Here is a 26467-nt window from a genome sequence, read left to right on the forward strand (position 1 = left end):
CTGAGGATTGGGAGAGTTTTAGAAACCAACAAAGGATGACCAAAAAATTGATAAAAAGAGAGAAAACAGAATATGAAAGTAAACTAGCAAGAAATATAAAAACGGATTGTAAGAGCTTCTATAAATATGTAAAAAGGAAGAGAGTTGCAAAAGTAAACGTTGGTCCCTTAGAGGCTGAGACTGGAGAAATTATAATGGGGAAATCAGGAAATGGCAGAGATATTAAACAAATATTTTGTATCTGCCTTCATAGTAGAAGACACAAAAAACATACCAGAAATAATGGGGAACCAAGGGTCAAGGGAGAGTGAAGAACTTAAAGTGATTAATATCAGTAGAGAAAAAGTATTTAAGGAACTAATGGGACTAAAAGCCGATAAATCACCTGGACCTGATGGCCTACATCCTAGGGTTCTAAAAGAGGTGGCTGCAGAGATAGTGGATGCATTGGTTGTGATCTTCCAAAATTCCCTAGATTCTAGAACGGTCCCAGCGGATTGGAAGGTAGCAAATGTGACCCCACTATTCAAGAAAGGAGGAGAGAGAAAACAGGGAACTGTAGGCCAGTTAGCCTGACATCAGTCGTCAGGAAAATTTTGAATCCATTATTAAGGAAGTGGTAACAGGGCACTTAGAAAATCATAATATGAATCGGCAGCGACAAGATGATTTTATGAAAGGAAAATTGTGTTTGACAAATTTATTAGAGTTTTTTGAGGATGTAACTAGTAGGGTAGATAAAGGGGAACCAGTAGATGTTGTCTATTTGGATTTTCAAAAGGCATTCGATAAGGTGCTACATAAAAGGCTCATAGGGTTGGGGGTAACACATTAGCATGGATAGAGGATTGGTTAACAGACAAAAAACAGAATAGGGATAAATGGGTCACTTTCAGGTTGGCAGGCTGTAACTTATGGGGTGCCGCAAGGATCGGTGCTTGGGCCTCAGCTATTTACAATCTGTATTAATGACTTAGATGAAGGGACCGAGTGCAATGTACCCAAGTTTGCTGATGGTACAAAGCTAGGTGAGAAAGTAAGCTGTGAGGAGAACATAAAGAGTCTGCAAAGGGATATAGACAGGTTAAGTGAATGAGCAAGAAGGTGGCAGATAGAGTATAATGTGGAGAAATGTGAGGTTATTCACTTTGGTAGGAAGAATAGAAAAATAGAATATTTTTTAATTGGTGGGAAACTATTAAATGTTGGTGTCCTGGTACAAGAAACACAAAAAGTCAGCATGCAGGTACAGCAAGCAATTAGGAAAGCAAATGGCATGTTGGCCTTTATTGCAAGAGGGTTGGATTACAAGAGTAACGAAGTCTTACTACAATTGTACAGGGCTTTGGTGAGACCTCACCTGGAGTACTGCGTACAGTTTTGGTTTCCTTATCTAAGGAAGGATATACTTGCCTTAGAGGCGGTGCAACAATGGTTCACTAGATTAATTCCTGGGATGAGAGGGTTGTCCTATGAGGAGAGGTTAAGTAGAATGGGCCTATACTCTCTGGAGTTTAGATGAATGAGTGGTGATCTTATTGAAACATATAAGATTCTGAGAGGGTTTGACAGGGTAGATGCTGAGAGGCTGTTTCCCATGGCTGGAGAGTCTAGAACTAGGGGGCATAGTCACAGGATAAGGGGTTGACCACTTAAAATTGAGATAAGGAGGAATTTCTTCACTCAGAGGGTTGTGAATCTTTGGAATTCTCTACCCCAGAGGGCTGTGGCTGCTGATTCGTGGAATATATTCAAGGCTGAGATAGATAGATTTTTGGACTCTAGGGGAATCAAGGGATATGGGGATCAGGCAGGAAAGTGGAGTTGAGGTCGAAGATCAAGCATGATCTGATTGAATGGCGGAGTACGCTCGAGGGACTGTGTGGCCTACTCCTGCTCCTATTTCTTATGTTCTTATGTTTTTATACAGGAAAGTCATCTTTATGGTTGGATTTTGCTTAATAAATGCTCGTAGGAATTATAACATCATTAAATAATTATTTTTGATTAACCAAACAACCATGAGTGAGGGTGACTTTCTTTGCTTGACTATTCGTTCAGTTCCAAGAATCACAGGAAATAAGGAATACCCTACGGAAGTAATAGTTTCGCACTGCATTTATGCTGGCACTCCGGCCACTGCCATCTTGATGTACATAGGGCGCTGATTGCAAATTTGAGTTACAATTAGGTGGAGCATGCGCCGCACGTGCTCTGCCAATCCGTACCGGCGCTGAGCTGCCTAACCAGCGGTCCTTAAAAAGACTACCGGAGGCTCATTAGAAAATGGCTAAAGTTTCATTCTAACTTTTATTTTTGTTGGGTCAAGAGAAGCAGGAGAGTTTGGACTTCCCGTGGTACTGGCTTCCCAGGTTGCCTTATATTCTTCCTCCTCTAACAAACACCTCATGAAGATGGGAATCCTTATGGGAAATAAAAGACAGCAACATTCCCTTTCAGTTTAAGGAAATTCCCCAAATAAGGAATAATCTCAAGGGAAACTTCCAAATGAAGCTAGGAGCCTCCAAGATAAAGAGCAAATAAGATTTTTAGAAAAGATCAATGCTAGTAAAGACATGAGCTTCTATGTATCTGCACAATGAAACACAGCAATTCATCTTTATGATCCCAGCATAAAGGATCTTAATCCTCAGCTGCTTGTCTAACTCACCCCCGTTGTCATGTTAGATTGGTGGATCCTAGGGTGTAAATGTTGTAATTTAGGACTAATGATGCCATCCTGGTCTAAATCTATCATTTGGATGGCTGCACCCTAGCTAGGGCATTCCTATCTTACATCGCTTTCAATGGAATTTATGGTGGAACTTAGAGAAAGCTAGCCAGAGAGAGAAAAAGAGACAGTGGTGGCCCTGAATTTCCTCAGAACCTAAGGAGACATTGGAACTGCCTAAGGGCAGGACCTCCACCTACCAGTGACATGCACCACTGACTTGCTGGAACCTACGGGCCAGGAGTGTAACTTCTGAGTAAAATGGCAGAATTATTCAAGAGGGGAAGGAGATTTGTTGCTTCAGGGTTTAAAAGCCAGTAATAATGTAACATGGCAGCAGCTGCATGGATAGCAGTGATTTGTTTCACAGCATTCTTCACAGAATAAGGGAGACAAATGAGGAAAAGGAGGAGGAGGAGAAGGATAATGATGATGATGATAATGATGAGGAGGAGGCCCTTCACCTTCTGGCCATACCCCCTCTCTTTCACTCTCTACATCAATTGCCCTCTATCGCCAGCTCAGAGACTTTCACTGGATAAATAAATGTAGTGTTGCTCAGCGATGAGTACTGGTTCGTTCACATAACGTGAGGGTGCAAGAGGAATGGGGAGTGGAAGAGGACTCTGCTGTTCTTGAGCAAAGGCTGCAGAGATGGCTGGTCTTGCTTGAGGGATCAGTGAACTCTGATCGTGTGGATACTGCTCTGAAAAGAGGAATGTTTGACAAGCATCACTCCTATGTGCAGACACTGAGGCCCATCTCTCAGGACGTGCAGCAGATGGCAGGGATCATGAGGGAGTTCACTGCTCTCATATGCAGCAACATCAGAAGGACATTTCATTGTAGTCTGATGCGCGCCACTCCTCCCCCCCACCACTGCAGGAATGGTCCAGGACAGGTCGTTACCGCCTCATCTGAAGAACAGACTGCAGCCCTTGAGCCCTGGGGGTTAGATGAGAGAATATTGTCTTCTGGCTTTCAGACACTTGTGGCTTTCAGAATTTTATACGAACCATTAAATCAGCTGTCCTGCTAATCAGCAGCCATCCTAAACCTGGATCTAGTACCATTGGCACAACAGGAGTCAGCCAATATAATGCTGCCCTGTCTCAGGATAGCAGGACGTGTCAGACCTCCCGCCAAGTGCCTCATAGAGTCCTAATCAAATAGCACAAACTAGGCAGGGCCAGTCTATACAGCAGGTCCTTCCCAGGACCAAGTTATCATGCGATGAGGACCACCAACGTCCTAACAGGCTCTTGGTCCATGTGTGCAACCAACCACCTTTTGCACCTAGAAGAAGCATTAGAATGGGTCACAGGGAAGCATGGTATTAAGAAGCAGTGACTTATATAGAATGTTTCCTCAAGAACAATCAAAGAGATGTTGATGTTTGAATTGGCTATGTTGCTCAATGAACTTTCTTGAGGCGTTGTTGGGGTGAAGTGTCATGGTAGGTTTGTGATACCCTTGGAAGAGCCCTGGGACCTATAGACTCGTATGGGGGGGGGGGGGGAGGGAGTTACCAGTGGGTTGGTTCCATTTTTCTCCTGTACTGCCACACTGTCCTTTGCTCCCTTTAGGATTCCTCCTCTTTTATCAATATGGTATACAGAGGCAATCTCCATAGGGAATCACATGGTGCAAAGTTGTATCGTTTATTGTGGATAGGGGTCGAAAAGTTGCTGTTCACCACAGAGACCCTTACTCTGGCAATTTGAAGTATACCTCATCAGCTTCCTGGGGAAAAGGGATTGAAAAAGATGCAGGCAATGTTGAAGTATCAGCAATACTATTCTAGGGTCTGACTTCCTTTTAAATTCATAATTTGCTCCAGGATTAGCTGACCCCAGCAAGCCACAGCACCACATTTCTGCCACCATAGATTAGACTGAGTACAATGGGAGTGGGAATGATGGGAATTTTGATGTATGAAGTCAACCCATCATTGCCATGTCATTTGCCTGGGAATGCTGTAGAAGAGGTCGATGGAAGAAGTACCTGCCTTTACTTCTGCTGGAAATTTCATTGGGAAGATTACGAGGTGGAAGCCCTCCTAGAACGGGTCCCACCCCAAAATTCGTTTGAGGTCAATGTTCCTCACCACTATTCCCCAAAATCGCTGAAAATGGCAAGGACATTTGGGGCCATTAATGCCTTTCCTCACACTAAATAAGTAGAGTTTTTATTTTCAAATGAATTGAATTTTGAAAGCTGCTCAGGTAAATGCAAAAGCTCACATTACCGCCATCCATGTTTTGTTCAGTTCAGTGATGTAAACATTCGAATTAATCACAGTTGTGCTGAGTAAGTATCTGAGCGCAGAAAGAGAGAAGGGTAGATTTTCCGATTGGTTATGCTGATAGACGATGTAAATCAATTGGAAAATAGGATGGAAATCTATTACGTAGGATTCCTGCCCTTTTAACACTCCCTTTCACTTTTCAATGGGGTTTTGCACCAGTTTGCAGTTTGTTATATTAAAAAGAAGCCCCGGTTTTGTTATTTAGGTTTCCATGCAGTTTCCCACTATTTATGCTGGTAGAGTGACCAGTCATTTACCTGTCCATATAAAATGAGCATCACGGGCTGCTAGAAACAGTACTGTTTATGGAAATGTGTTTAAACAGTCCTACAGCAAGATATGTAGCAGAATTTTGAGGCCATATATATTTCCCGATCAAAATTCAGCTATCAGTGCTTAATGTTTGCCTAAAAATAGTGCATTTGAAAATGTAGTACAAGTTTGCTAAGCATTCAGTGATCGGAAAATAAACCCTGTTGGATTTTACATGATATCGTGCTCCTACAGTAAAACAGAAAATCCTCTGAGTTACCATGAGCGTTGCCACAGGAGATCTACTCATACCAATTAATATTCTAAAGGCTTTTATGAGGTGCCACCTTAACATTACCACTTAAATATTGCTCAGTCATCTTATGGTTCTTCATGCCATGTTGTTGGCATGCCATGTTTGCCTACATAACAAAAAACTTCAAAAAACAACTTTCTTAGTAAAAACTGACAACAGAAAACCTCGCTCACTGGCAGCGTGTATCAGAATATTGTGGGTGGATTACTCGTGATTTTCCTTTCATTGAAATTCAAAACGTCTCAAACCCTTTACATAGTGGAGGTCATTTTCTGAAATCGCATTGGCGGCGGAGGAGTTCCCAACAACCAAATTGCACTCAGAAAATTACCCTCATTATGTTAAGTGCTCAAAGATATTTTGGCATGAAAGGTGCAATATAAATAGTTGCAATTATAATCAATAATCTTTTTTCTTGTTTTGCCCAGTACAATATCACTTGGGGCAGGTCATTTAAAAAAGGCTGAGTATGAGCATGAAATGGTTCTGATCACGCCTGTGCGAAATGGCTCTGATCACGCCTGCGTGAAATGGCTCTGATCACGCCTGTGCGAAATGGCTCTGATCACGCCTGCGTGAAATGGTTCTGATCACGCCTGTGTGAAATGGTTCTGATCACGCCTGTGTGAAATGGCTCTGATCACGCCTGTGTGAAATGGCTCTGATCACGCCTGTGCGAAATGGCTCTGATCACGCCTGTGTGAAATGGTTCTGATCACGCCTGTGTGAAATGGCTCTGATCACGCCTGTGTGAAATGGTTCTGATCACGCCTGTGTGAAATGGTTCTGATCACGCCTGCATGAAATGGCTCTGATCACGCCTGTGTGAAATGGCTCTGATCACGCCTGTGTGAAATGGTTCTGATCACGCCTGTGTGAAATGGCTCTGATCACGCCTGTGTGAAATGGTTCTGATCACGCCTGTGTGAAATGGCTCTGATCACGCCTGTGTGAAATGGCTCTGATCACGCCTGTGCGAAATGGCTCTGATCACGCCTGTGTGAAATGGTTCTGATCACGCCTGTGTGAAATGGCTCTGATCACGCCTGTGTGAAATGGTTCTGATCACGCCTGTGTGAAATGGCTCTGATCACGCCTGTGTGAAATGGCTCTGATCACGCCTGTGTGAAATGGCTCTGATCACGCCTGTGTGAAATGGCTCTGATCACGCCTGTGTGAAATGGCTCTGATCACGCCTGCATGAAATGGATCTGCCTGCTCCTCCACACAGCATTTTTAAATGCAGCGGTAGAAACGGAACATGTTGACTGTCTGGCTTTTGTTTGTCGAAATTACTGGGCGGGAGGATGGGCACTGTAGAAACTAGACATCTGGTGCAAAACCTACCGGATGCTAGGTACTTCTCTCACAGAAAGCGCAGGAGCAGAACCTGAGTTATCTTGAGACCATATTGTGCAACCCATGGTATTGGTTAAAGAGCAGCAGCCTGGGCACAGGTTATATATAGTGGGTAGGCAGTGACCAAAAAAATCAAATTGAAGAGCGACCAATAAATGTAACTATTTAATTGCACTTTTCTCCTTCATAAAGTTATGTTTTTAATACAACTGGTCATTCTTTCTCTCTCTCTGTCTTTCTGGTCCCTCTCTCTCTCTCTCTGTCTTTGTGATTTGACCCCTTGTGTATTCAGTATTCTTGGATATAATGTTTCCCTGACTAACCTGTCTGAACACCATCCACTCCTTTGATTGCTGTGATTATCTCTCTGCCGAGGTGTGATAAAGGGCAGTTAGAAAGATTATCTGTAATCACCAGGCATTGTTCTCTGACTATATATGCTGTGCCTTTATGGAACCCTTTACTCACCTGATGAAGGAGCAAAGCTCCGAAAGCTTGTGATTTTAAATAAAGCTGTTGGACTATAACCTGGTGTTGTGCGACTCCTTGAATATATTCAATGACTGAGCATCCTCAGCCCTCTGGGGTAGAGAATTCCAAAGATCCACAACCTTCTGAGTGAAGAAATTCCTCCTCATCTCAGTCTTAAATGGCTGACCCCTTATCCTGTGACAAAGCCCTCTAGTTCTAGACTCGCCAGCCAGGGGAAATAACCTCTCAGCCTCTACCTTGTCAAGCCCCCTCAGAATCTTATATGTTTCAATGAGATCACCTCTCATTCTTTTAAACTCCAGAGAGTATAGGCCCATTCTACTCAATCTCACCTCATAGGACAACCCTCTCATCCCAGAAATCTATCTAGTGAACCTTCCTTAGATAAGGAGACCAAAACTGTATGCAGGGATCTCACCAAAACCCTGTACAATTGTAGTCAAACTTCCTTACTCTTGTACTCAAACCCCCTTGCAATAAAGGCCAACATGCCAATTGCCTTCCTAATTGCTTGCTGTACCTGCATGGTAACTTTTTGTGTTTCTTGTTCCAGGACACCCAAGTCTCTCTGGACACCAACATTTAATAGTTTCTCACCATTTAAAAAATATTCTATATTTCTATTTTTCCTATCAAAGTGAATAACCTCACATTTCCCCACATTATACACCATCTGCTACCTTCTTGCCCACTTGCTTAACCTGTCTATATCCCTTTGCAGACTCTTCATTCCAATTGGCTTTGTTCCTCTCCTGAAGCCATTGAGTCTTTGCTGGGATAAAGTTCCATGATTGCTGGACATTCTCCAGTACCTTGTCATGTTGCCCATTCTTTATGCATCAGCATAGACAGTGAGTATTTAATCATGGTGCGGGGGGAGGGGGGAGGGCAGAGGTGCATCAAAATTGAGCCCGATCCTGTCTTCACATAATATGCATACACTTTCAGCAGAAGTTAATGAATGATGGTCAGGTGTGGGAACCGTGCCTGATTTTTTCCCCTATTCCTAGAAACTATTGATTGAAGGTCAAGACTTGGCAACATGTGCAAATGGGCCTAGCATCTAGGTGGAGTTGAGGAAGCCATTGTTTTCATTGCTAAACCTTAGCCAGCTGTGGAAGTCACCTTTTCCAGTTTCGAACTTCAAAGAGTACAAGAGGTATAAATCATGCATTGTGCTCTTATTTCTTCTGAGCCCATTGAGATGGAGGCTGGTAATTCTGTATTGGTAGGCAAAGCTTCACGTATAAGTTATAGTACAGATGTTAGTCCAAATTTATAATTACTAAGAGAGTGAGCAAAGTATCACGTCTTATTATTTTGTTCTCAAGGAGGTGCAAGTTAAAAGTTCTATAATCAAGCAACATCTGCTGTTTTTACACTATGCTACTGTTTAACCTTTACTTTTAATAAACCTAATTTGTAGTTTATGGGCTGAGTTATACAGTCTGATAGAGTGTTTGTTTTTCAGCTATCTGAAATCTAAGAGAACATAACAGGTCTCTTGTCATTTCCATTGGGCTAATTGCAGTTAACAAGGGTTACTGTTTAATCCCTGAGGAATGTCACATTACTAAATATTTTATAGATAAAGTCAAACGCTGATTCGTAGGAAGTGAATACTCACTTACAGGAGTGGGCTTTGGTATAGAGCAACAGAGAAGTATTTGGGTGAAGCTCTAAAAATGTAACCAGCATAACACATAGGAAAAAGGACAGGAAAAGACCAGCTGGTTCATCAAGCCTGTCCCATCCCGTGATGCAACCCACACGCACCACCAACCCCATTGCACTCCCCCCACAACCATGCGATCTTCTGGGAGAGGCAAAAAAACACCGTAGGTCAATTTAGGGACCAAAAAAATACTCTGGGAAATTCGTTAGACACCCTACTCTCTATAACTTGAGAAAAAACTAAAAAAAAATCTGCTAAAAGTCTTTGATGTTAAATTGCCCTTTCAATATCAGCCAGAAAATGGTAATACCAGAGCCAGTGGCACATATAATTGATGTTTAAATCAATTTTTATTGCAACCTTTTGGCTGCTCTAACGATTGGTGAAAAATGTTATTGCAGTCGCAAACCTTGTTTTGCCCTCAGCTCAGAAAAAAGGACCTACTTTTATTGAACACTAGATCCTCCGAGTATTTATTACTTTGCTGAGCACATGAATATTGCAGAGACAAGCCTGGAATTACCACTCTCTAATACTGGGCACTGTCAATATTGGACAAATCCAAGGTGTGAGCTACTTCATTCACAAGAAGCACATTTGAGCCACAGACATTGTCTAAAAATAGCAAGTTGTGCCTTTTACGTGGCCTGCATGGGACAAGCGAGTGGCATTAATACGTTCTTCTCTTGCTCACATAATAACAGTCAATGCACTCCAACAGTACTGTGTGAAGTTTCAACAGGTTAATGCTTTTTCTCTCCTCTTCAAATATCTTTTTTTCTCTCTCCCTTTTTCCCTATTCCACTTCGTCCCCTTTTGCAATGTGTCTCACTAGGACTTGCAAGCCTCATCTGGAGAGTTAGAGAAAGCAAGAGAACACTATGGAGGTGGGGTTATCCCAACGTCCATTTAAATTTGGAAAGACCTCTATTAAAATAGTCAGAAAGCAAGAAAAATGCCAGGAATTACAGGCATAATTGTGAGGCTGAAGGTCTGGAGATTACAATCTTGCTGTGAGTTCCTGCCAAATGCTAATGGTAGGCCTTTGTTTTTGAACACCTTTGGAACAGAAGCTACCCTGTTTGTCCTTGCATTTCAGAATTGCAGACTCATTGCAGTCAGCACCCACTCCCTGAATAACTTACCAGCTGTGAAGTTACATTTGGTTCCTGTTAGTTCAGAATGAAGTATTAATTATGATACTTTGCATATCTAATTGGTAACGTGCTTTTCTGTGGTTGGGCCATTCCAGTTTGGTTCTCAGGTTGGTTTGAAGTTGTGGCCTCCATTGCTTTCAATGGAAATGCTTTGGCACACAAGGGGCTGTTCTTCACTGGCTGCGTCACAACTGTAGCTGAACTGGTGGATGTATTTTTATATATGAAAAGACTTATACTTAAACAGTACCTTATCACACATCAAAAATGTTTTAAAGTGCTTCTCATACAATTAGCTACCTTGAAGTGAGGTGATTGTTGTTACATAGGCAAGTGCAGTAGCTACTTTGCATTTGGCAAGATTCCACAAACGGCAATGAGATAATGGGGCTAATAATACAATATTTGGCGCCTACAGTGCTGCTGTGTGTCTGGCATCAGTGCCTCATATTATTAGACACAAGTCCCACTTAGCACATGGCGCACATAGCACGCACTGCATAAAGCACTGGGGAAGCACCTATGGCACAAGGCAGCTGATCCTTAGATTCTACTTCCTCCAATTCCACCTGCATTTGCTTCACCAAGTGTTCTCTTCTGCAACTCACTGTCCTCCATGGAGTGGATGTATTGGTGTTGATTCTTGCCAGTAATTAAGTGGGTGATGCAAGGTGCTGTGAGTGCTAGATTCAGTTGACACATTGGGCTCTATCACCCTCTCCACCTTGAAGAGCATATATATTTTAGAACTATGGCAGTAAGGCTATAAGGAAAGGGTTAATCAGAGTAACAGCAAAAGTCTGCTGTTGACTTGAGGTGATATAATATTCTAGTAATAGTAATTTTTAACCATTGTTTGTTAAGTAGGGAAGTGTGATTTCTAAACTGTAATGTCTTAAAATAAATAATTGATGTTACAATTGTGCAGCCACACAGTAATTCTAAGATTGTGAACACAGAACTGTTGAACTGAGAACAGACCCTTATAGCACCGGCAGTTAACTTAATTGGAGACGTGCCAGTCCCAAGTTTGGGAGAACTGTGAGCACTGAGATAATTGCAAAAACAGAAAATCTGTGTAAGCATTATCTTTTTAATTAAAGTCCCTGTAAGGTGGGAATATCAGACCATGCCGAAGGATATAGAATGAAAGACAAACGTATAGTGAGCAGTTTCACTTGGTGGAACAGCAGTTAAATGTAACAGGAAAGAATTATTATCACAAAATAAGGAGGTATACTGATCTCATGAGCTCAACGGAAAAATAATTTGTTAGTGAGGGATTCGGCATGTTGAGTGAGTCATTATTAAGGTATAAGTTCTTATTAATTTCTCCTTATATGGAGTTGTTTTTAACTTTTGCTTTAATCATTTAATGTTGAGACATACTGATGGTAATGTAGTAGAGGTGAGGGACGAGTATAAAAAGTAGCAAATTCTGACAAAAATTTGGATTTGAAGGGTTCGATCAAACTGCATACTGGACTCAGAACAGTAACACGTTAGAGTCCCCAATCAACATCGCTTGGTGTGTGGTTGTAAGTACTATATAATTAAGTGTATGCTTAAGTACTATTGCATGAACTATATATGCAATAAATTTATGAGTGCTTGACTTTAATGTTGCAAGAACCATATTGATTTTGAGGAATATATAGAACATCTAGTTATAAATGAATGCATCCTCTAACAACCCTTTGAAACAGAGTTTACACGGCAAGATATTCTGGTGTGTTATGCTTTAATGTATTCTTGTGTGTAAGGAATAAATAAATGAGTCAGGAGGTGATGAATGAGAAACAAAACATGATACCAGCCATGATCTTGGGAGAGCCTCTGATGTTCTGTTGCACATCTATTGCCTCCAGGTTGAGAATTTCTAATGCATTCTTCTCATCAGAGTCAATGGTCTCAATGGAATCAATAGTCTCAGGTGAGGTAAACCTTCCAGTCTGCATACACTGCCACCTGTTATGTGCCAACTTCTCCTGAAAGCAGAAAGGAAAGTGACATATGTTGGAATAAAGAATATGAAAGATATGTGACCCAAATGCCCAGGTACAGCATAAAGATACGTCCTATTGACAGCATGCTTGACGTTTGTCGTTTGCTACATTTAATGGGCCACAGAGCAAATGCTATGGTAGCAATACAGACTGCCCTGTTAAAACATGGGCTGACCTGTGCATTGGAAAAATACTTGAGCAGTTGCCAGAGCACTGTGCTTTCTGTCAAGCTTACAGCTATTAATATGTATTGTATTACAAAATGGAGCAAAATGTGAGCAATAATTATCGAGACAACTTTCCTGAGACCAGCAAATCTCTTGCTCACCTGCTGCCAAGTTCAGTACACAGGTAAGTCAGCAGTCATTCTTTCAGGCATCTCTGGCACTACAGTTCATGGAAAAGTGGCTCTCAACTCCAAAAAAGAACCATCCTTCTCCGTATATTTCTACATTCCTCGTAATTTTCTTTCATATTGTGATTTTTATTATAGGGCTGATTTTAACCCACCCGCCCCGGCGGGAACAGGGCAGGTGGTTAAAATCGCCGCAGTGTACTTACCACACTGTAAACGTTGGGTTGCAAGTTTAAAAGTGCATTTTTGTTGGTTGTCCGAGGCACCCGCCACAAACAGGTGGGGGCCTCATGAATACATGCAAATCTGGGTCCTATTATGTTATTTGGACCATGACGACATTTTAACTCGAAATTACTGAAGTCCCGCCCACCTTGCCAGTAAATCTTAGCGGGGTTGGTCTCAGAACCAATGGAAGCACAATTTAAAGGGGCATTCAGCTGCAGGTAGTTGGATCATAGAATCTGTGTGCCATTGTGCTGTTTAGATTGCCAGGAGAGTTTTCAGCTTCCAGAACGCTTCTTTCCGATATTTTTGCCTCAGTTAGCTCTATCTGCTTATCATGGGTGGAGCAAGAGGAGCAGCATTAGCAGCAGCCTCAGCAACCAGCATAAGCAGCAGCTGGGCCTATTAGAAGACAGCAGGTGAGGGGGCTGCACATACCCTGCACACAGGATGTATAGACCAAGAGTGAGTCTCTTAGATCTGTGTGAAAAGCAGTGCATCAAGAGGCTGTGCTTCTCCAGGCAGGCTGTTGCGGACTTCTGTATCCTCCTGCAAGAGGACCTGCTGCCTGCTGGGTCAGGAGGCCATGCTTTGCCAGTGGCTGTAAGTCACCACAGCCCTTAACTTCTTTGCCACTGGCTCCTTCCAGTCTGTAGTACCACAGCTGCATTAAGCAGGTCATCAAGGCCCTGTTCGCCAGGGCTAAACGGTAGATCACGTTGCCCATTGACATCAACTGTCAACGGTAGAGAGCTAAAGGATTTGCAGCAGTGGCTGGCTTTCCCTCATGTCCAGGGCATCATAGACTGCACACATGCTGCCAACAGGGTACCAGGACATCAGCCTTTGTGAATAGGAAGGACCACCACGCAATTAATGTGCAGCTCGTTCCTGATCACAGAAATAGGATAATGCAAGTTTGTGCAAGATTCCCAGGCAGCTGGCACGACGCTTTTATCCTACAACATTCAAATATCCCCCAATATTCGACCCTTCAAGGAACATGACAGAATCGCTCCTGGGGACAAGGGATAACCCCTACACACGTAGCTCATGACAATCCTCCGTAACTCCACCATGCATGAGCAATACAGGTATAATCAAAGCCATGGGACCACCAGGATCATAATTGAACACACCACCGGGCTCCTCAAATAATGGACCAGATGTCTTGACAGGTCTGGAGGCTCCCTACAATATGCCCCACAAAGAGTCTCCAGCATCATGGTGGTGGGCTGCGTCCAGCACAACCTTGCCATACAGAAAGGCCTGCATTTGGAGAAGGCAGAGCAGCAGCCATCATCGGGTGAGGAAGACCAGGTTGAAGGCAAACAAGCAGCAGAAGAAGGAGGGCCAGCCCAGTGTTTTGCAGCAAGAGATGCAAAGGATGAGTTAATTGCACAGTGATTCCAGTGACCAGTTCATTCCCCTGTCCTGAAAACGTACACAAAGCCCTTCTGCATTAACAGTCCTTGTTATATCCTTCACCACTCCCTTCATTCTGCATTAAAGAACCATTCAGTTAACTTCTATATCAATGACATACTGACAATGCAGACTCAGAAACTGCTGTAACACCACACTGCAGAGTAAAGTGTAAAATTTGATAAAGGTGATGCATTTCATTCACAACACAATTATTGCCTTGAATTCATTTCTCACCCAAGTATCAACCCATGGTGCCTTTCTAAAAAGGTTTCCTAACTCTACTACATCTCTGAGATAGTCCCCCAGTGGCGTCAGCAAAGCTGGCGGAAGGATGCTGTTGCTCATGCTGGGATACTTGAGATGACTTTTGGTGCCAGTCTGGCCCGGCGGACTTCCTAGCACCATGGTGGGTATTGGTTGACCGAGGGACCAGACATGTTGACAGCCTGAGAGAGGGCAACACGCACTGCTCCCATAGCGCCACTGCCACTGCCGTACTTTACACCGATCTGCGGGAGAGCAGGCTGCAGAAGACGAGTGACTCCTTGAAAGCCCCTATCTATTCAGTCCACCAATCTGCCCAAGGTGGACACCTGTCCCTCCATGGTGGAGCCCAGAGCCTGCATGGCAGCCTTTTGAGCTTCCACCAAAGCTGGTAATATTGGCTCCTTTTGTGAGGGCCTGCCTGCAAAGTCCCTGGAGGTGGCCACACTCTCCAAGATAGACTGTAGAGTGCTGATGCCATGTGAGATGACACCATACAGGCTGGAAGCGGACTCTTCCATATGATCACACATGGTGCTGATACTCCTTGACAGGCCTTCCAATACCTGGTATAACTTCTTGTGAGAGGTAAGCAGTTTTCTTTTCATAACTGGCCCCCTTGAAGTCATTATCTCTGTCCTACACAGCAGAGTTGGGAGAGGACCTTGCCCTTTCACAAGCTGTCTCCAGGGCTGTCCCTGCCACCAGTATCTGTTGCTGTTCATTTGTGCTGGATGTTTTACCATATGCAGATGCCTCTGCCTCACTGACTAACCCACATGGAGTGCTAATGTCTGTGCTGGTGCTTGGGAAGGATGCAGTGTGTGGCGATGCATCCTCAGGAGCATTGTCCTTCTCCGAGGTGTCTTCTTCTGCAGGATCCAGGTGCTGAGAAAGTCCTACTGGAAAGAGAAAAAGAACAAGTTAGAATGGCACTGAGAAGCTGGACATTAGCAAGTGACAGTCTTCAGAATGCAGCTTGAAGTTGTCAAGCTGTGAATATTTGCTGAGGTGAATGAAGGGTTACAAGTAACATGCCAACACCCTGCTTAGATAAGCTGCCAGCCTCACCTTCCCTGAGGCTCATGGACTTACCTGGGCTACTAATCTCCTAGGATTCATGCTCCGTTTGGGTGAGGCCGATGATTCAGATGCTCCTCCCATGCTCTTGCTCCTCTCCCTGGCATTATGAGCTGCATGTCCTGGCTCCAATTGTTAGGCTATGTCCCCTCATCCTAGTATTCACGTATAGGAGGCCTCCGAAAACAGGTACAAGTGCATCAGCAGCCAGAAACAACAATCCAGCAACTAACCAGTAAATCCGGCATGGTCCCTTTAAAGATGGTCGTGGTTAAGACAGTGCGTTGAGAGGAGCGTTAAGTGCCAAAATGGTGTCTATCACTTTAAATCAGCATTGCACACTGATCGAACGCATATTCTCCTTACTTTACATGATGCCGGTGCTCGTCCTCTGCGCCAAACCGTTTACCAAGATGATATCCAGCGCAAGTCACACTAGAAGCGTGAGTGCGCATCCAAGACACCATCTTGGATATTCGGGAGGCCGTGTAGTGCTGAAACAACAGGCGCTACACGGCCCAATTTAGTGCCCCATGAATTCAAAATGGCTGTTCCTTTGAGCAAATTGTTGGTTGAAGCCCTTCTACTTTTTTTGCATCTATCCCTGCATCATTCGCCTCACAAGTAGACCACCACGAGGGCACCTACACAGCTACTCGTCAGACGACATGGGGCTCATTTTTGTGTTGTTAATGCCCTGTAAACATTACAATTCATGGAGCATAACGGCAAGGAAAATGAGCAAGGATCTGTAACACCAGGTATCTGCCCCTTTGCACAGGTTGTACATTTCTGGCAGGCCAGAGAGCGGACACAGGAGCTTTGTTATAATAATGATGTGCAACTGATGTGACTTATGATGTGGAGATGCCGGTGATGGACTGGGGTTGACAATTGTAAACAATTTTACAACACCAAGTTATAGTCCAGCAATTTTATTTTAAATTCACAAGCTTTCGGAGGCTTCCTCCTTCGTCAGGTAAATGTTTACCTGACGAAGGAGGAAGCCTCCGAAAGCTTGTGAATTTAAAATAAAATTGCTGGACTATAACTTGGTGTTGTAAAATTGTTTACAATTGATGTGACTTAAGCATTATTTTCCAGCCACCACATCTGGTCCTCACCACTTCATTTTCCTGCCCATATAAATTGGCCTTCACAATTGCTAGGCTGTGCCTCCACCTAGACAGTTGTTTAAAGGGGCGGCCAGCAACATACAGGTGATACTTAAATCACATTTTTGCAAATGTTAGTGAGCGATTTTCAGGATTTCTTTCACTACATTTAATTGTGGAGCAATGCGTACAAAGGGAAGTGGTAACAAAGTTGTGACACATGCTTCAGAATGACCTCCCTTCAAACTCTAGAGCAGGCATGGCACCGTCAGTAGCTCTGAAGGTCACTGCAGTCCTGTACTTTTTTGCTTTGGACTCTTTCTAGGCTCGCAACAACATAAACAACACCAGTCAGGCTGCAGACCATAGATGCATTCAGTAGGTACCAATGTATTGTTTGCAAAAGCAAGCAATTACAAGAGAAATCACAGACTGAGGGTGCATAATTTCCTGATATGTACTTCAGGCATTGCCAGGAGCACCAGAGCGGAAATCTCCCCTTCTATCACATTCCAAATGGGCAAAGGGGCAACAACAGGAGAGAGCCCTAGGATTCTTCCAAATAGGAGAATTTGCAACCTCGAGAGTGTGATCGATTGCAATACGTACCCCTGCAAACAGAACCCATCAGATAGTTGGCTCCCTCGTGCGACATGATAGTTTGAAGCATAACATCACAAAATTAAATGGCAGGGCCACAATGCTGCCAATAAAAAATAATATTTATAAGATAAATATTTGTAATTGTTTTTATTAAAGGCAGCAAGACCAACAACAAATATTTAGGTGAAAGAGGACTTATTACTTACACTTACCTTCCCCCTTTAAAAAAAAAATCAAAATTTGTCTTGAACAAAAATGCTGTTTTTTGGGTTCTTTGAAATACGAAAACAACCACTTTGGTTTGATTCCAGGAATTCTACCACCTGCACTCCATCTGTCTTGGTGAGTCAGACCAACCTTGAGAACAGGTTGTTGTTTTTTGAGTTACTGAGCTTTATCGTAGCGTATCGATCTTATACAGAGCACATTTTAAAACGTTTGAAATATTTCTGTCATGGATCAATATTCACTTAAGGTATCTTCAAATTACAAATCACTTTTCACTTCTGGTAAATATTTCTAAGCAACAGCACAAACTACAAAATGAAGTGTCATGTGATTTTTTACCAACCACAGTGGAGATACTGAAAGGTTCATTCAGATATTTATCTGTTTTAGTGGGTCAGTGCTCTGCATGAGTGGTGCTGAGTCATGCAGACCTCAAGATCACAGCTTCAATCCTCAAGTGCTGAGTTTGCTAATCTCAAATGGGGAAGCAGTTCTCGATCTACAATTGACCTCAGTGTCCTTATGTTCAGGAATAGAAAATCAGCCAGGGTTCCTGCACCTGATCATTATCTGATGACCCCTAAAGTGGGCAATGGACGAGGGTATGGTCTGACTCAGCTTTCATGCCTTCCATAGTTGAATCACCTGCTGACAATATTCCTATCTAAGCCGACACATGAAGAATGGGCACTTGGACAAGGTACGGAAGGGCTGTGTAAATGAAATGTAGCATGAGTCTGCAGGAGAAAATTGAAGGCAATTTATAAAGTCTCAACATTGTCAATGCTCACAATTTACTCTATTTGTGGAAGTCCATGCAAGAGATTTAACCATGTAGAAAATTACATTCAAATTTATTACACGAAGCACGAGCATTTAATAAAACCTGTCCAAATCACAAGACTTGTACTTAAATCACAAGTATTGATAACACTACAGTTGACATTTCCATTTCCTTAATTTAGTGGCAATTTGTGCTGAATTATGAGTAAATTTGTGCAGTGGACCCACGTCTACTGAGAAGTACATTAAAGCTGCCTAAACTAATCTCAATTAGGGCACTTAAAGCTGTCAGAAGCTGCTTTCACTCCAGCACTTGTCCATTTCAGATTTTGGGAAACAGACATCCATGTACTGCTTCTCAGCATTTGCACTACTAAATCCAACTCTCATCCCAGCCACAGAATCATATGTGCAGGTTTTTCATGGGCCTATGATTCTGCCCTCAAGATAAGGGAGCTGGGTTTATTAGTGTAAGCACAAGGAGCCAGCTCACAGACACCAGCCTCCTGTAATCTAAATTCAATGAGTGTCATTAGAAAGATGCCTAGATAAGCTACAGTGCGTTACATACAAGTTAACACATGAACTGGAGTCTATTGTATTCTCTGAAATATACATATGTATAGGTGAGGTTTGTGATTGCACTTTCACTCCATTTATGATTCCTTTGGGCATGAGGGAATATCGTGACAAATGATGTCTTTCCACAGGATTTGAACTGAAATGTTATTTGGGGTCATTTTGCTGCTAGTTACCAGGGAAGAAAGAGCATACCCAAACTCTACAAACTACACGTTCACATTTTAAAAACAAACAGACAATTTATTAACATAAATCAGATAAATGAACAACAACAGCGTTTCTCCCGAGTTGCTTCTCAATGTAAAATTGATCCTTGAAACTTGCTCACTTAGTGAAACACTACCATGGAGCCAAATCAGTCTATCTGCTGGTTGTAGATTACCTGCTACCTGTGTTATTTTTGAATAAGTCAGTTAAAAGGAGGAATAATGTGAAACCAAACTTAATTTCAAGAGTAACCTGGAAAGTTAAAGTTCTAAATTGAATCAAATTCTAAAAAAGTTTTGTTTGCTTACTGGCTGATAACTATCACCATGGCACAGACTATATTATGCTACACTTTAGCTCAGTCTTCAAATAGTTAGAAAAGCTGCCCCTCCCCATTTTATATTGGAAAATATATACAAATGTTGGTTTGGCTCAGTTGATAGCACTCTTCTCTGAATCAGAACATTGTGGATTTAAGCCTCATTGCAGGCTGACATTCCCCTGCAGCACTGAGGGATTGTCAGATGTATACCTTTTGATGGAATGTGAGACCAAGGCCCCATCTCCCTGTTCTAGTGATTCAGGTGGATGTTAAAGATCCCACATTATCCCTCGACCAACACTACCAAAAATAGATGAACCAAGACCACCGCTACTTAGGTGCTACAAGCGCCTGTAACACAGTGAGTTGACCTTGCATTATCATGCAAGCTCAGCTTAATTAGATAAATTAACAATATTCCAGACACATAGCACTTGACAAACTGGAAGTGCCCCGGGAATCAGGGGGAACCTGAGCTGCTAAAGAAGCACTGCTTGTTTTACTTCTAAGAAATGAAGTATGGCAAATAACTAACATGAGAGAAGGAAAACAACTGGGAAATAATGACCACAACATAGGTTCAAAATGAAAATAGAAATGGATCATGAAGAGTCAGATAAGTTGCTAGACTGCAAAAAAGCAAAATTCAGTGAGATAAGAGGATTTCAGACCCAATTAACTGGGCAGAAAAGTTAGCAAACACGATGGATCAACAGTGGAAAATATTTAAATCTGAGATGGATAGAGTACAAATCAGATATACTACTACAGGTTAAAAGGAGCACATCAGTGGATAGAATAAATAGATTAAAACTGAATTGAAGCTTTAAAAGGAGGCATCTAAGCCCCAATTTTAACTCAGAATGGGAATTGGGCGGGGTGAATGGCAAACCCCTCCCCTTGACACCGCGGGGCCTGGGCAATTTTAACTCCCAGTCTCATTTGAATATGATTGACAGGCTGCACACCCTTAGGGAAACAGGCATCCCACACATTTTCATAGCACAATTTCCAGCAGACCACACGAGGGCCATTTAAAGCCGAAAGCACATCTTAAAGCAAGGTTGCATTCCCTTTTGCCTGATTGTTGGAACAGTGTGGACACTATTATTTTGGGAGTAATGAGTCGTAGGGCTGCCCCTCCCCCTTTTCTGATGCTTCTCTGAAGGTCCTAGTGAACAAAGTTAAGGCAAGGAGGGATGTTCTGTTCCCAGCACCCGCAGGAGAATACCCAGGATGAATATCCAGCAGACCTGGACAGAAGCGCTGAGAGGGTCAGTGCCAGCAGCATCACCCCGAGCACCTGGGTTCAAAGTAAGAAGAGATTCAATGACCTCACAAGAGCAGCAAGGGTAAGGTCAGCTCTTCATTTCTCTCAACAATACCTGCCAACAGTCCTTTCACCCCCTCCCCCCAGCACTCTCAACCATTCCCTTCCCTACACCACATTCTTCAGCATACAATCACAAGGGCACAATTCACCTCCTCCTTTGCAGTCTTCACACCAGACACTAACAGCATTCTCTTCTCTCATCCTAACACTTGCCAAACAAGCAACTCCTCCCAGGATTTCCTTCTCACTTCACATTCTGCACACTTGGCTTTCCATTTATCATCTTCCAATCTGATTCCATCTTGTTTCTTCTTCAACTCTCAGCACAATAGGCAGATGCCCAACATGTCTCCACTTTCCTTCTCAACAGCCACTCACTAATTCTCGCCCGGTCTTTCTACACGCAGAAGGTGGGAGAAGTTTGGAACGCTCTTCTGCAAACGGCAGTTGAAGTTGGCTCAATTGTTAATTTTAAATCGGAGATTGATAGATTTCTGTGAACCAAGGGTATTAAGGGATATGGGGCTAAGGCGAGTATATGGAGTTAGGTCACAGATCAACCATGATCTCACTGAATGGTGGAACAGTCTTGAGGGCTAAATGCCACTGCCACTCGCTGCCTCCTGATATGCGCCACCGTCTCCTGCAAGAAAGTAAGACGTGCGTCTGGGTGATGTGCCTATCATGATTGGATAGCTGCCAGTGTGTGTGACCTGTGAGTTGTGGGTGTTTGGCTTGCAACAGTGGTGATGTGTAAGAGTGAGAGGAAGCATCTGATTGGAAGAGTTGAGTACCGATTGAAAGAGTTTGTTGGTATGTGGGTGATGTGGGGGGTGTAGTGCATGGAGCAGTGGATGCGACTAGTGGTGTAGTTGGTAGGAGATGCCACTTGACAGTTGACCTCACTTACCTTGACCACTCGTGTCAAAACTTTGAACTTCTTCCTGCACTGCATCCATGTTCGTGGTGCAATGCGCCTGGCATTGACTTTGTCCCCCGCTGCCTCCACTGCCTTTTGGGCTTATGTCTGGGGGGGCCTCTTGCCCCGCCCCCCTCACCTCCTGCGGATATAGGATGCCCCTTCTTCTGTCCACCTCATGCATCAAGGCCTCTACTGCATCAGCAGAGACCCTTGGTGCATGATCTCTCGCAGGCCTGGTACAAACTCAGGTCGGCAGATTGGTGAGGTCTGGCGTGCAGATTGGAGGATGTGGGATTTAGTAGTGAACAACCTTTATTCAATGTTTTAACATAACTCATCAGTTTGTAAACACCGGGACGGGACCTGCATCTGTGTTTTACGTGTGCGATGTCTGATCTCCGTTCAGACTCGGTGCAGGCCCGTATCTTATTTTTAGCAAATAACAGGTACCGCTACCTTTAAGAGATGCAGGCTGCCGTCAGAGATACAGCCTGCCTTTAAGAGATTCAGGCTCCCTCTGCTGGTGGAAAGTGCGAGTGTTGTGGAATCCTCGTGTGAATGCCTGGTTTATTCGCATGCACGAGGTATGTTCTCTGGTAGCACGTTCTACCTGCGATGGGTCGACAGGGTGCAGGTTAATCGTGCAATGCGATGCCCGTACCAGTTTTCAGGGGTAAACCAATTTAAACCCCATTGAATTGTTTTTCTGTCTTGACCAAAAGATTGTATGCATAGCACAAGCAGTTATTAATTTGAAGATTTGAAGGAATGACCTCTTCTGGGTAATCTGCACCTGTGTTGAGTTTATAGGAACACTGGGCTCGGTATCCTGACAAATATATGTCAAGGAACTGGATGAATCCTTAACCCCTTCACCTTAACTCCTCGCTAAGGAACTGTCTTGGATTTACCTCCCAGCCTACGTCTCGGGTGAATGATGCCCAAGTTTGGCTCGCCAAATTGGCTTACGTCACCCCGTTCCGATTGAATTTGAGTTCACCTTACTAATCCTCAATTAGAATACCCAAAAGCTACCGAGCGAATGAATTACCCCGTTCTTGCCAATTCATCAAAGAAGAGGCCAGACAACAAATCATGCACTAACAATCGTTTATTGACTCCAAAATTATAATTATCACTACTTAAATGTAGCCATGATGTGGAGATGCCGGTGATGGACTGGGGTGGACAAATGTAAGGAATCTTACAACACCAGGTTATAGTCCAACAAATTTATTTTAAAATCACAAGCTTTCGGAGATTATCTCCTTCGTCAGATGATTGAATGAAAAGGTTCTCAAATCGCATATCTTATACGATGTTGGGACAGCATCACACCAATCAAAAGGTGTCGTTGTTATTCAAACAGGCCAGTCACGGAGAACAGCACGTCCCAGTACACTCGATATACATTGTGTCTTTTACACAGGCAGGCAGAAAGAAACTTAAAATGGCAGAGAGAGAGAGAGAGAGAATTTTAAAAAACATATAAATTTTTTTCCCCCTTTTTTTTTTTTTCCCCTTTTTTTTCCCCTTTTCCCCTTCAGATGCTTCCTCTCACTCTTACACATCACCACTGCTCGCCTTTAAACAGCCACCCAACCTCAAACAGACCATCGTTCGCAGCAAGTTACCCAGTTTTCAGGAGAACAGCGTCCACGACACCACACAACCCTGCCACGGCAACCTCTGCAAGACATGCCAGATCATCGACACGGATACCACCATCACACGAGAGGACACCACCCACCAGGTACATGGTTCATACTCCTGTGACTCGGCCAACGTTGTTTACCTCATACGTTGCAGGAAAGGATGCCCCGGAGCATGGTACATTGGCGAGACCATGCAGACGCTGCGACAACGGATGAACGGACACCGCGCAACAATCGCCAAACAGGAGGGTTCCCTCCCAGTCGGGGAACACTTTAGCAGTCAAGGACATTCAGCCACCGATCTTCGGGTAAGCGTTCTCCAAGGCGGCCTTCGAGACACACGACAACGCAAAATCGTCGAGCAGAAGTTGATAGCCAAGTTCCGCACCCATGAGGACGGCCTCAACCGGGATCTTGGGTTCATGTCACGCTACACGTAACCCCACCAGCAAAAAGGGGGAAAAAATTTATATGTTTTTTAAAATTCTCTCTCTCTCTCTCTCTGCCATTTTAAGTTTCTTTCTGCCTGCCTGTGTAAAAGACACAATGTATATCGAGTGTACTGGGACGTGCTGTTCTCCGTGACTGGCCTGTTTGAATAACAACGACACCTTTTGATTGGTGTGATGCTGTCCCAACATCGTATAAGATATGCGATTTGAGAACCTTTTCATTCAATCATCTGACGAAGGAGATAATCTCCGAAAGCTTGTGATTTTAAAATAAATTTGTTGGACTATAACCTGGTGTTGTAAGATTCCTTACTTAAATGTAAACATTGCATTTACAAATAATTAGTAGATACAAATAGTTGTAAACATGGTGTAAACAAATCTAGCAATTTGAATGTCAGAGGTTACATAGGCAATGCATCACATAATTCAGCATTAACTGGATCACTGATTATCAAACTATAGTTGAGATCAGTGTCTGACACTGACATAAATTGGTGAGATTGATTTAGGATTAAATTCCTCAGATATCTGACAATTTAACATCATTAGATAGCCAGTCTATTGAATAGGCTAGAGTCTATGTGCAGGTGGTTATACTCATACAACCTTATAGTCGAGTGGTTGAGTTGACCGCTTGCCCTTCCTTGGACGATGATGCTGGCATCCAGGACATCGAGTGATGAATCTCTCTCGGTAAAGGTGTTATTCGTTCCTCTCGGCTTCCCTGCTGTGACTGAATCCACCTTACGCACTGTTGACTGTATTTGACTAGTTGGCTTAATTCTCTTCCCTGATCTCAGCAAATGTATACATTTAGGTGACACACTTATCTCTGCCTGGAATTGGTTGGTATAGCCATGCAATCTGACTTCTATAACCTTCACCTCTCTGTCGTAGATATACTTTGGCAGTTGGAAAGGTATCCTTCTACATATGCTATGTAAAGGTTACTACAGAAGAGAGACTAAAGAGGACAAAGAAAATCCACATCTCACAAAAACAAAGCAAATCTCTTGAGGTGTACCAAGTATTCTCTTATCTACCTTAAATTGAAAGAAAAGCCTCTTTCCATTCAATTGACCAATGTGAGTCACACATGTGTCAGAAGGGTTCACCTCTTTTGGTGTTAACCACTTCCAACAGTCATGGAAGTGCCCCTTAAAGACCTTTAAATTGATGAGGCATGGATGCTGAGACATGCCAGACTATACTCCTATTCCTCTAACTTCTCATTCTTTCTCCAACAAAGGTCCTACTCAGGCCCAAATAAGTCATGACATATTTATATGCTATAACGAGTTATCCCTGAGTAAAGTCCTTGAAGCTGGCTCCATCATTAGTAAGGAATATTTTGTTTAAATATACATCTTCATGACTTTAATTAGTTTTGATTTCCCAGCCATTTCCCAACAGTCAGTTTAACTACCGACTCCATTTTGTGGAAATTTTTATACTGAAACTCCATTTTGAGAACATATTTCAGGCAATTTACAGGGCATTTTCCTTACAATTTGAGACTGACAGGAGACAACAGATATAACAATTACACAATTTTGGATACCATATGCCCCTGTGGGTAGGTTGGAAAGCGTCATCTTGGATGTTTGAGAAGCAAACTTGAAAAGCATGAATGCATTTGTTCTGAGCTCATGCTGCTTTCCTATTAAGGGCCGACAGTCCCTTACATACAAGTTGATACGATGAGGCAATTTTCTTATGATCTGCTTGGAAATGTCTGGCAGAAACTGTCTGTAGCTCATCTCAAATATTAAAGATATCTTGCCTCACCATCTAAGCATAGTATTAATTTGGAAAATTTGATGACCTCATCTCTGTTTTCAGCCAGGTGAACAAGCAGGCTGACCAGGTTCAAACTGATATGGTTTGAGAACCAAATATCTGAATGCCTACTTTCAATTGGATTATGTCCCCAAAGAGAGTAAATGTTCTTCATTTTCTGGACTCAGCCTCAAAAAGCTGATAATGGGGGGAATTTTAACCCCCAAGGGTTAGGTGGAACAGGCTCGAAGGGCTAAATGCCACTGCCACTTGCTGCCTCCTGATATGCGCCACCTTCTCCTGCAAGAAAGCGGGACGTGTGTCTGAGTGATGGGTGGGTAGGGGGCGTATGGAAAGGTTAAAATTGTAAAATTTTCAAACCTGACGCCAACCTGCCTCCAATCTGCCCACTTCCGGTTTTAACGGAGGCGAGTTTGGCTGCACGAGAGCAACCTGGTCGCCGGAGGTGGGTCGATCATTATCACATGTGGGTCGGCCATTATCACATGTGGGTCGATCATTAGCATATCTTAATGAGGCGCATTTGAAGAGATTTCAACAGGGATTTGAATTTAATGCCTCGAGAAAGGGTTACCCATGGCTTGGGAAACTTGCCAATGAAACGAAGGCGAGATTGAGCGGCACTTCATGGAGGGCGTTTAAAGTTCTGATTGCCCGATATGAATAAAGGCTCAGTGCTTACAGCTGCTTTCTCAATTCCCTCTGGCAAGCATTTTGCAGAGAGTTCTTGTGATCATAGAAGTGTTTCAGGAGTTTGGAGGCTTTCAAACGGATAACATTAGGATGGGGGGTGCCATGTACGTTTTTGATAAGA

The 26467-nt window shown here is 43.1% G+C and overlaps 2 long non-coding RNA genes across 3 annotated transcripts in view; one reads left to right on the forward strand and one right to left on the reverse strand.

Annotated features, from left to right (window-relative positions):
• The first annotated feature begins 11710 nt into the window (after positions 1-11710).
• LOC137300862 (uncharacterized) overlaps positions 11711-26467 on the forward strand; it is a 310362-nt gene continuing 295605 nt past the window's right edge. For both annotated transcript variants that reach the window (XR_010958169.1, XR_010958167.1), the window contains exon 1: positions 11711-11828. This is a non-coding gene — a long non-coding RNA (uncharacterized lncRNA). The remainder of the gene's footprint in view (positions 11829-26467) is intronic.
• LOC137300864 (uncharacterized) overlaps positions 12015-26467 on the reverse strand; it is a 42238-nt gene continuing 27785 nt past the window's right edge. The window contains exon 3 of the long non-coding RNA XR_010958170.1: positions 12015-12278. This is a non-coding gene — a long non-coding RNA (uncharacterized lncRNA). The remainder of the gene's footprint in view (positions 12279-26467) is intronic.

The sequence above is a fragment of the Heptranchias perlo genome, chromosome 32 (assembly GCF_035084215.1).
Source record: "Heptranchias perlo isolate sHepPer1 chromosome 32, sHepPer1.hap1, whole genome shotgun sequence".
Lineage (NCBI taxonomy): Eukaryota > Metazoa > Chordata > Chondrichthyes > Hexanchiformes > Hexanchidae > Heptranchias > Heptranchias perlo.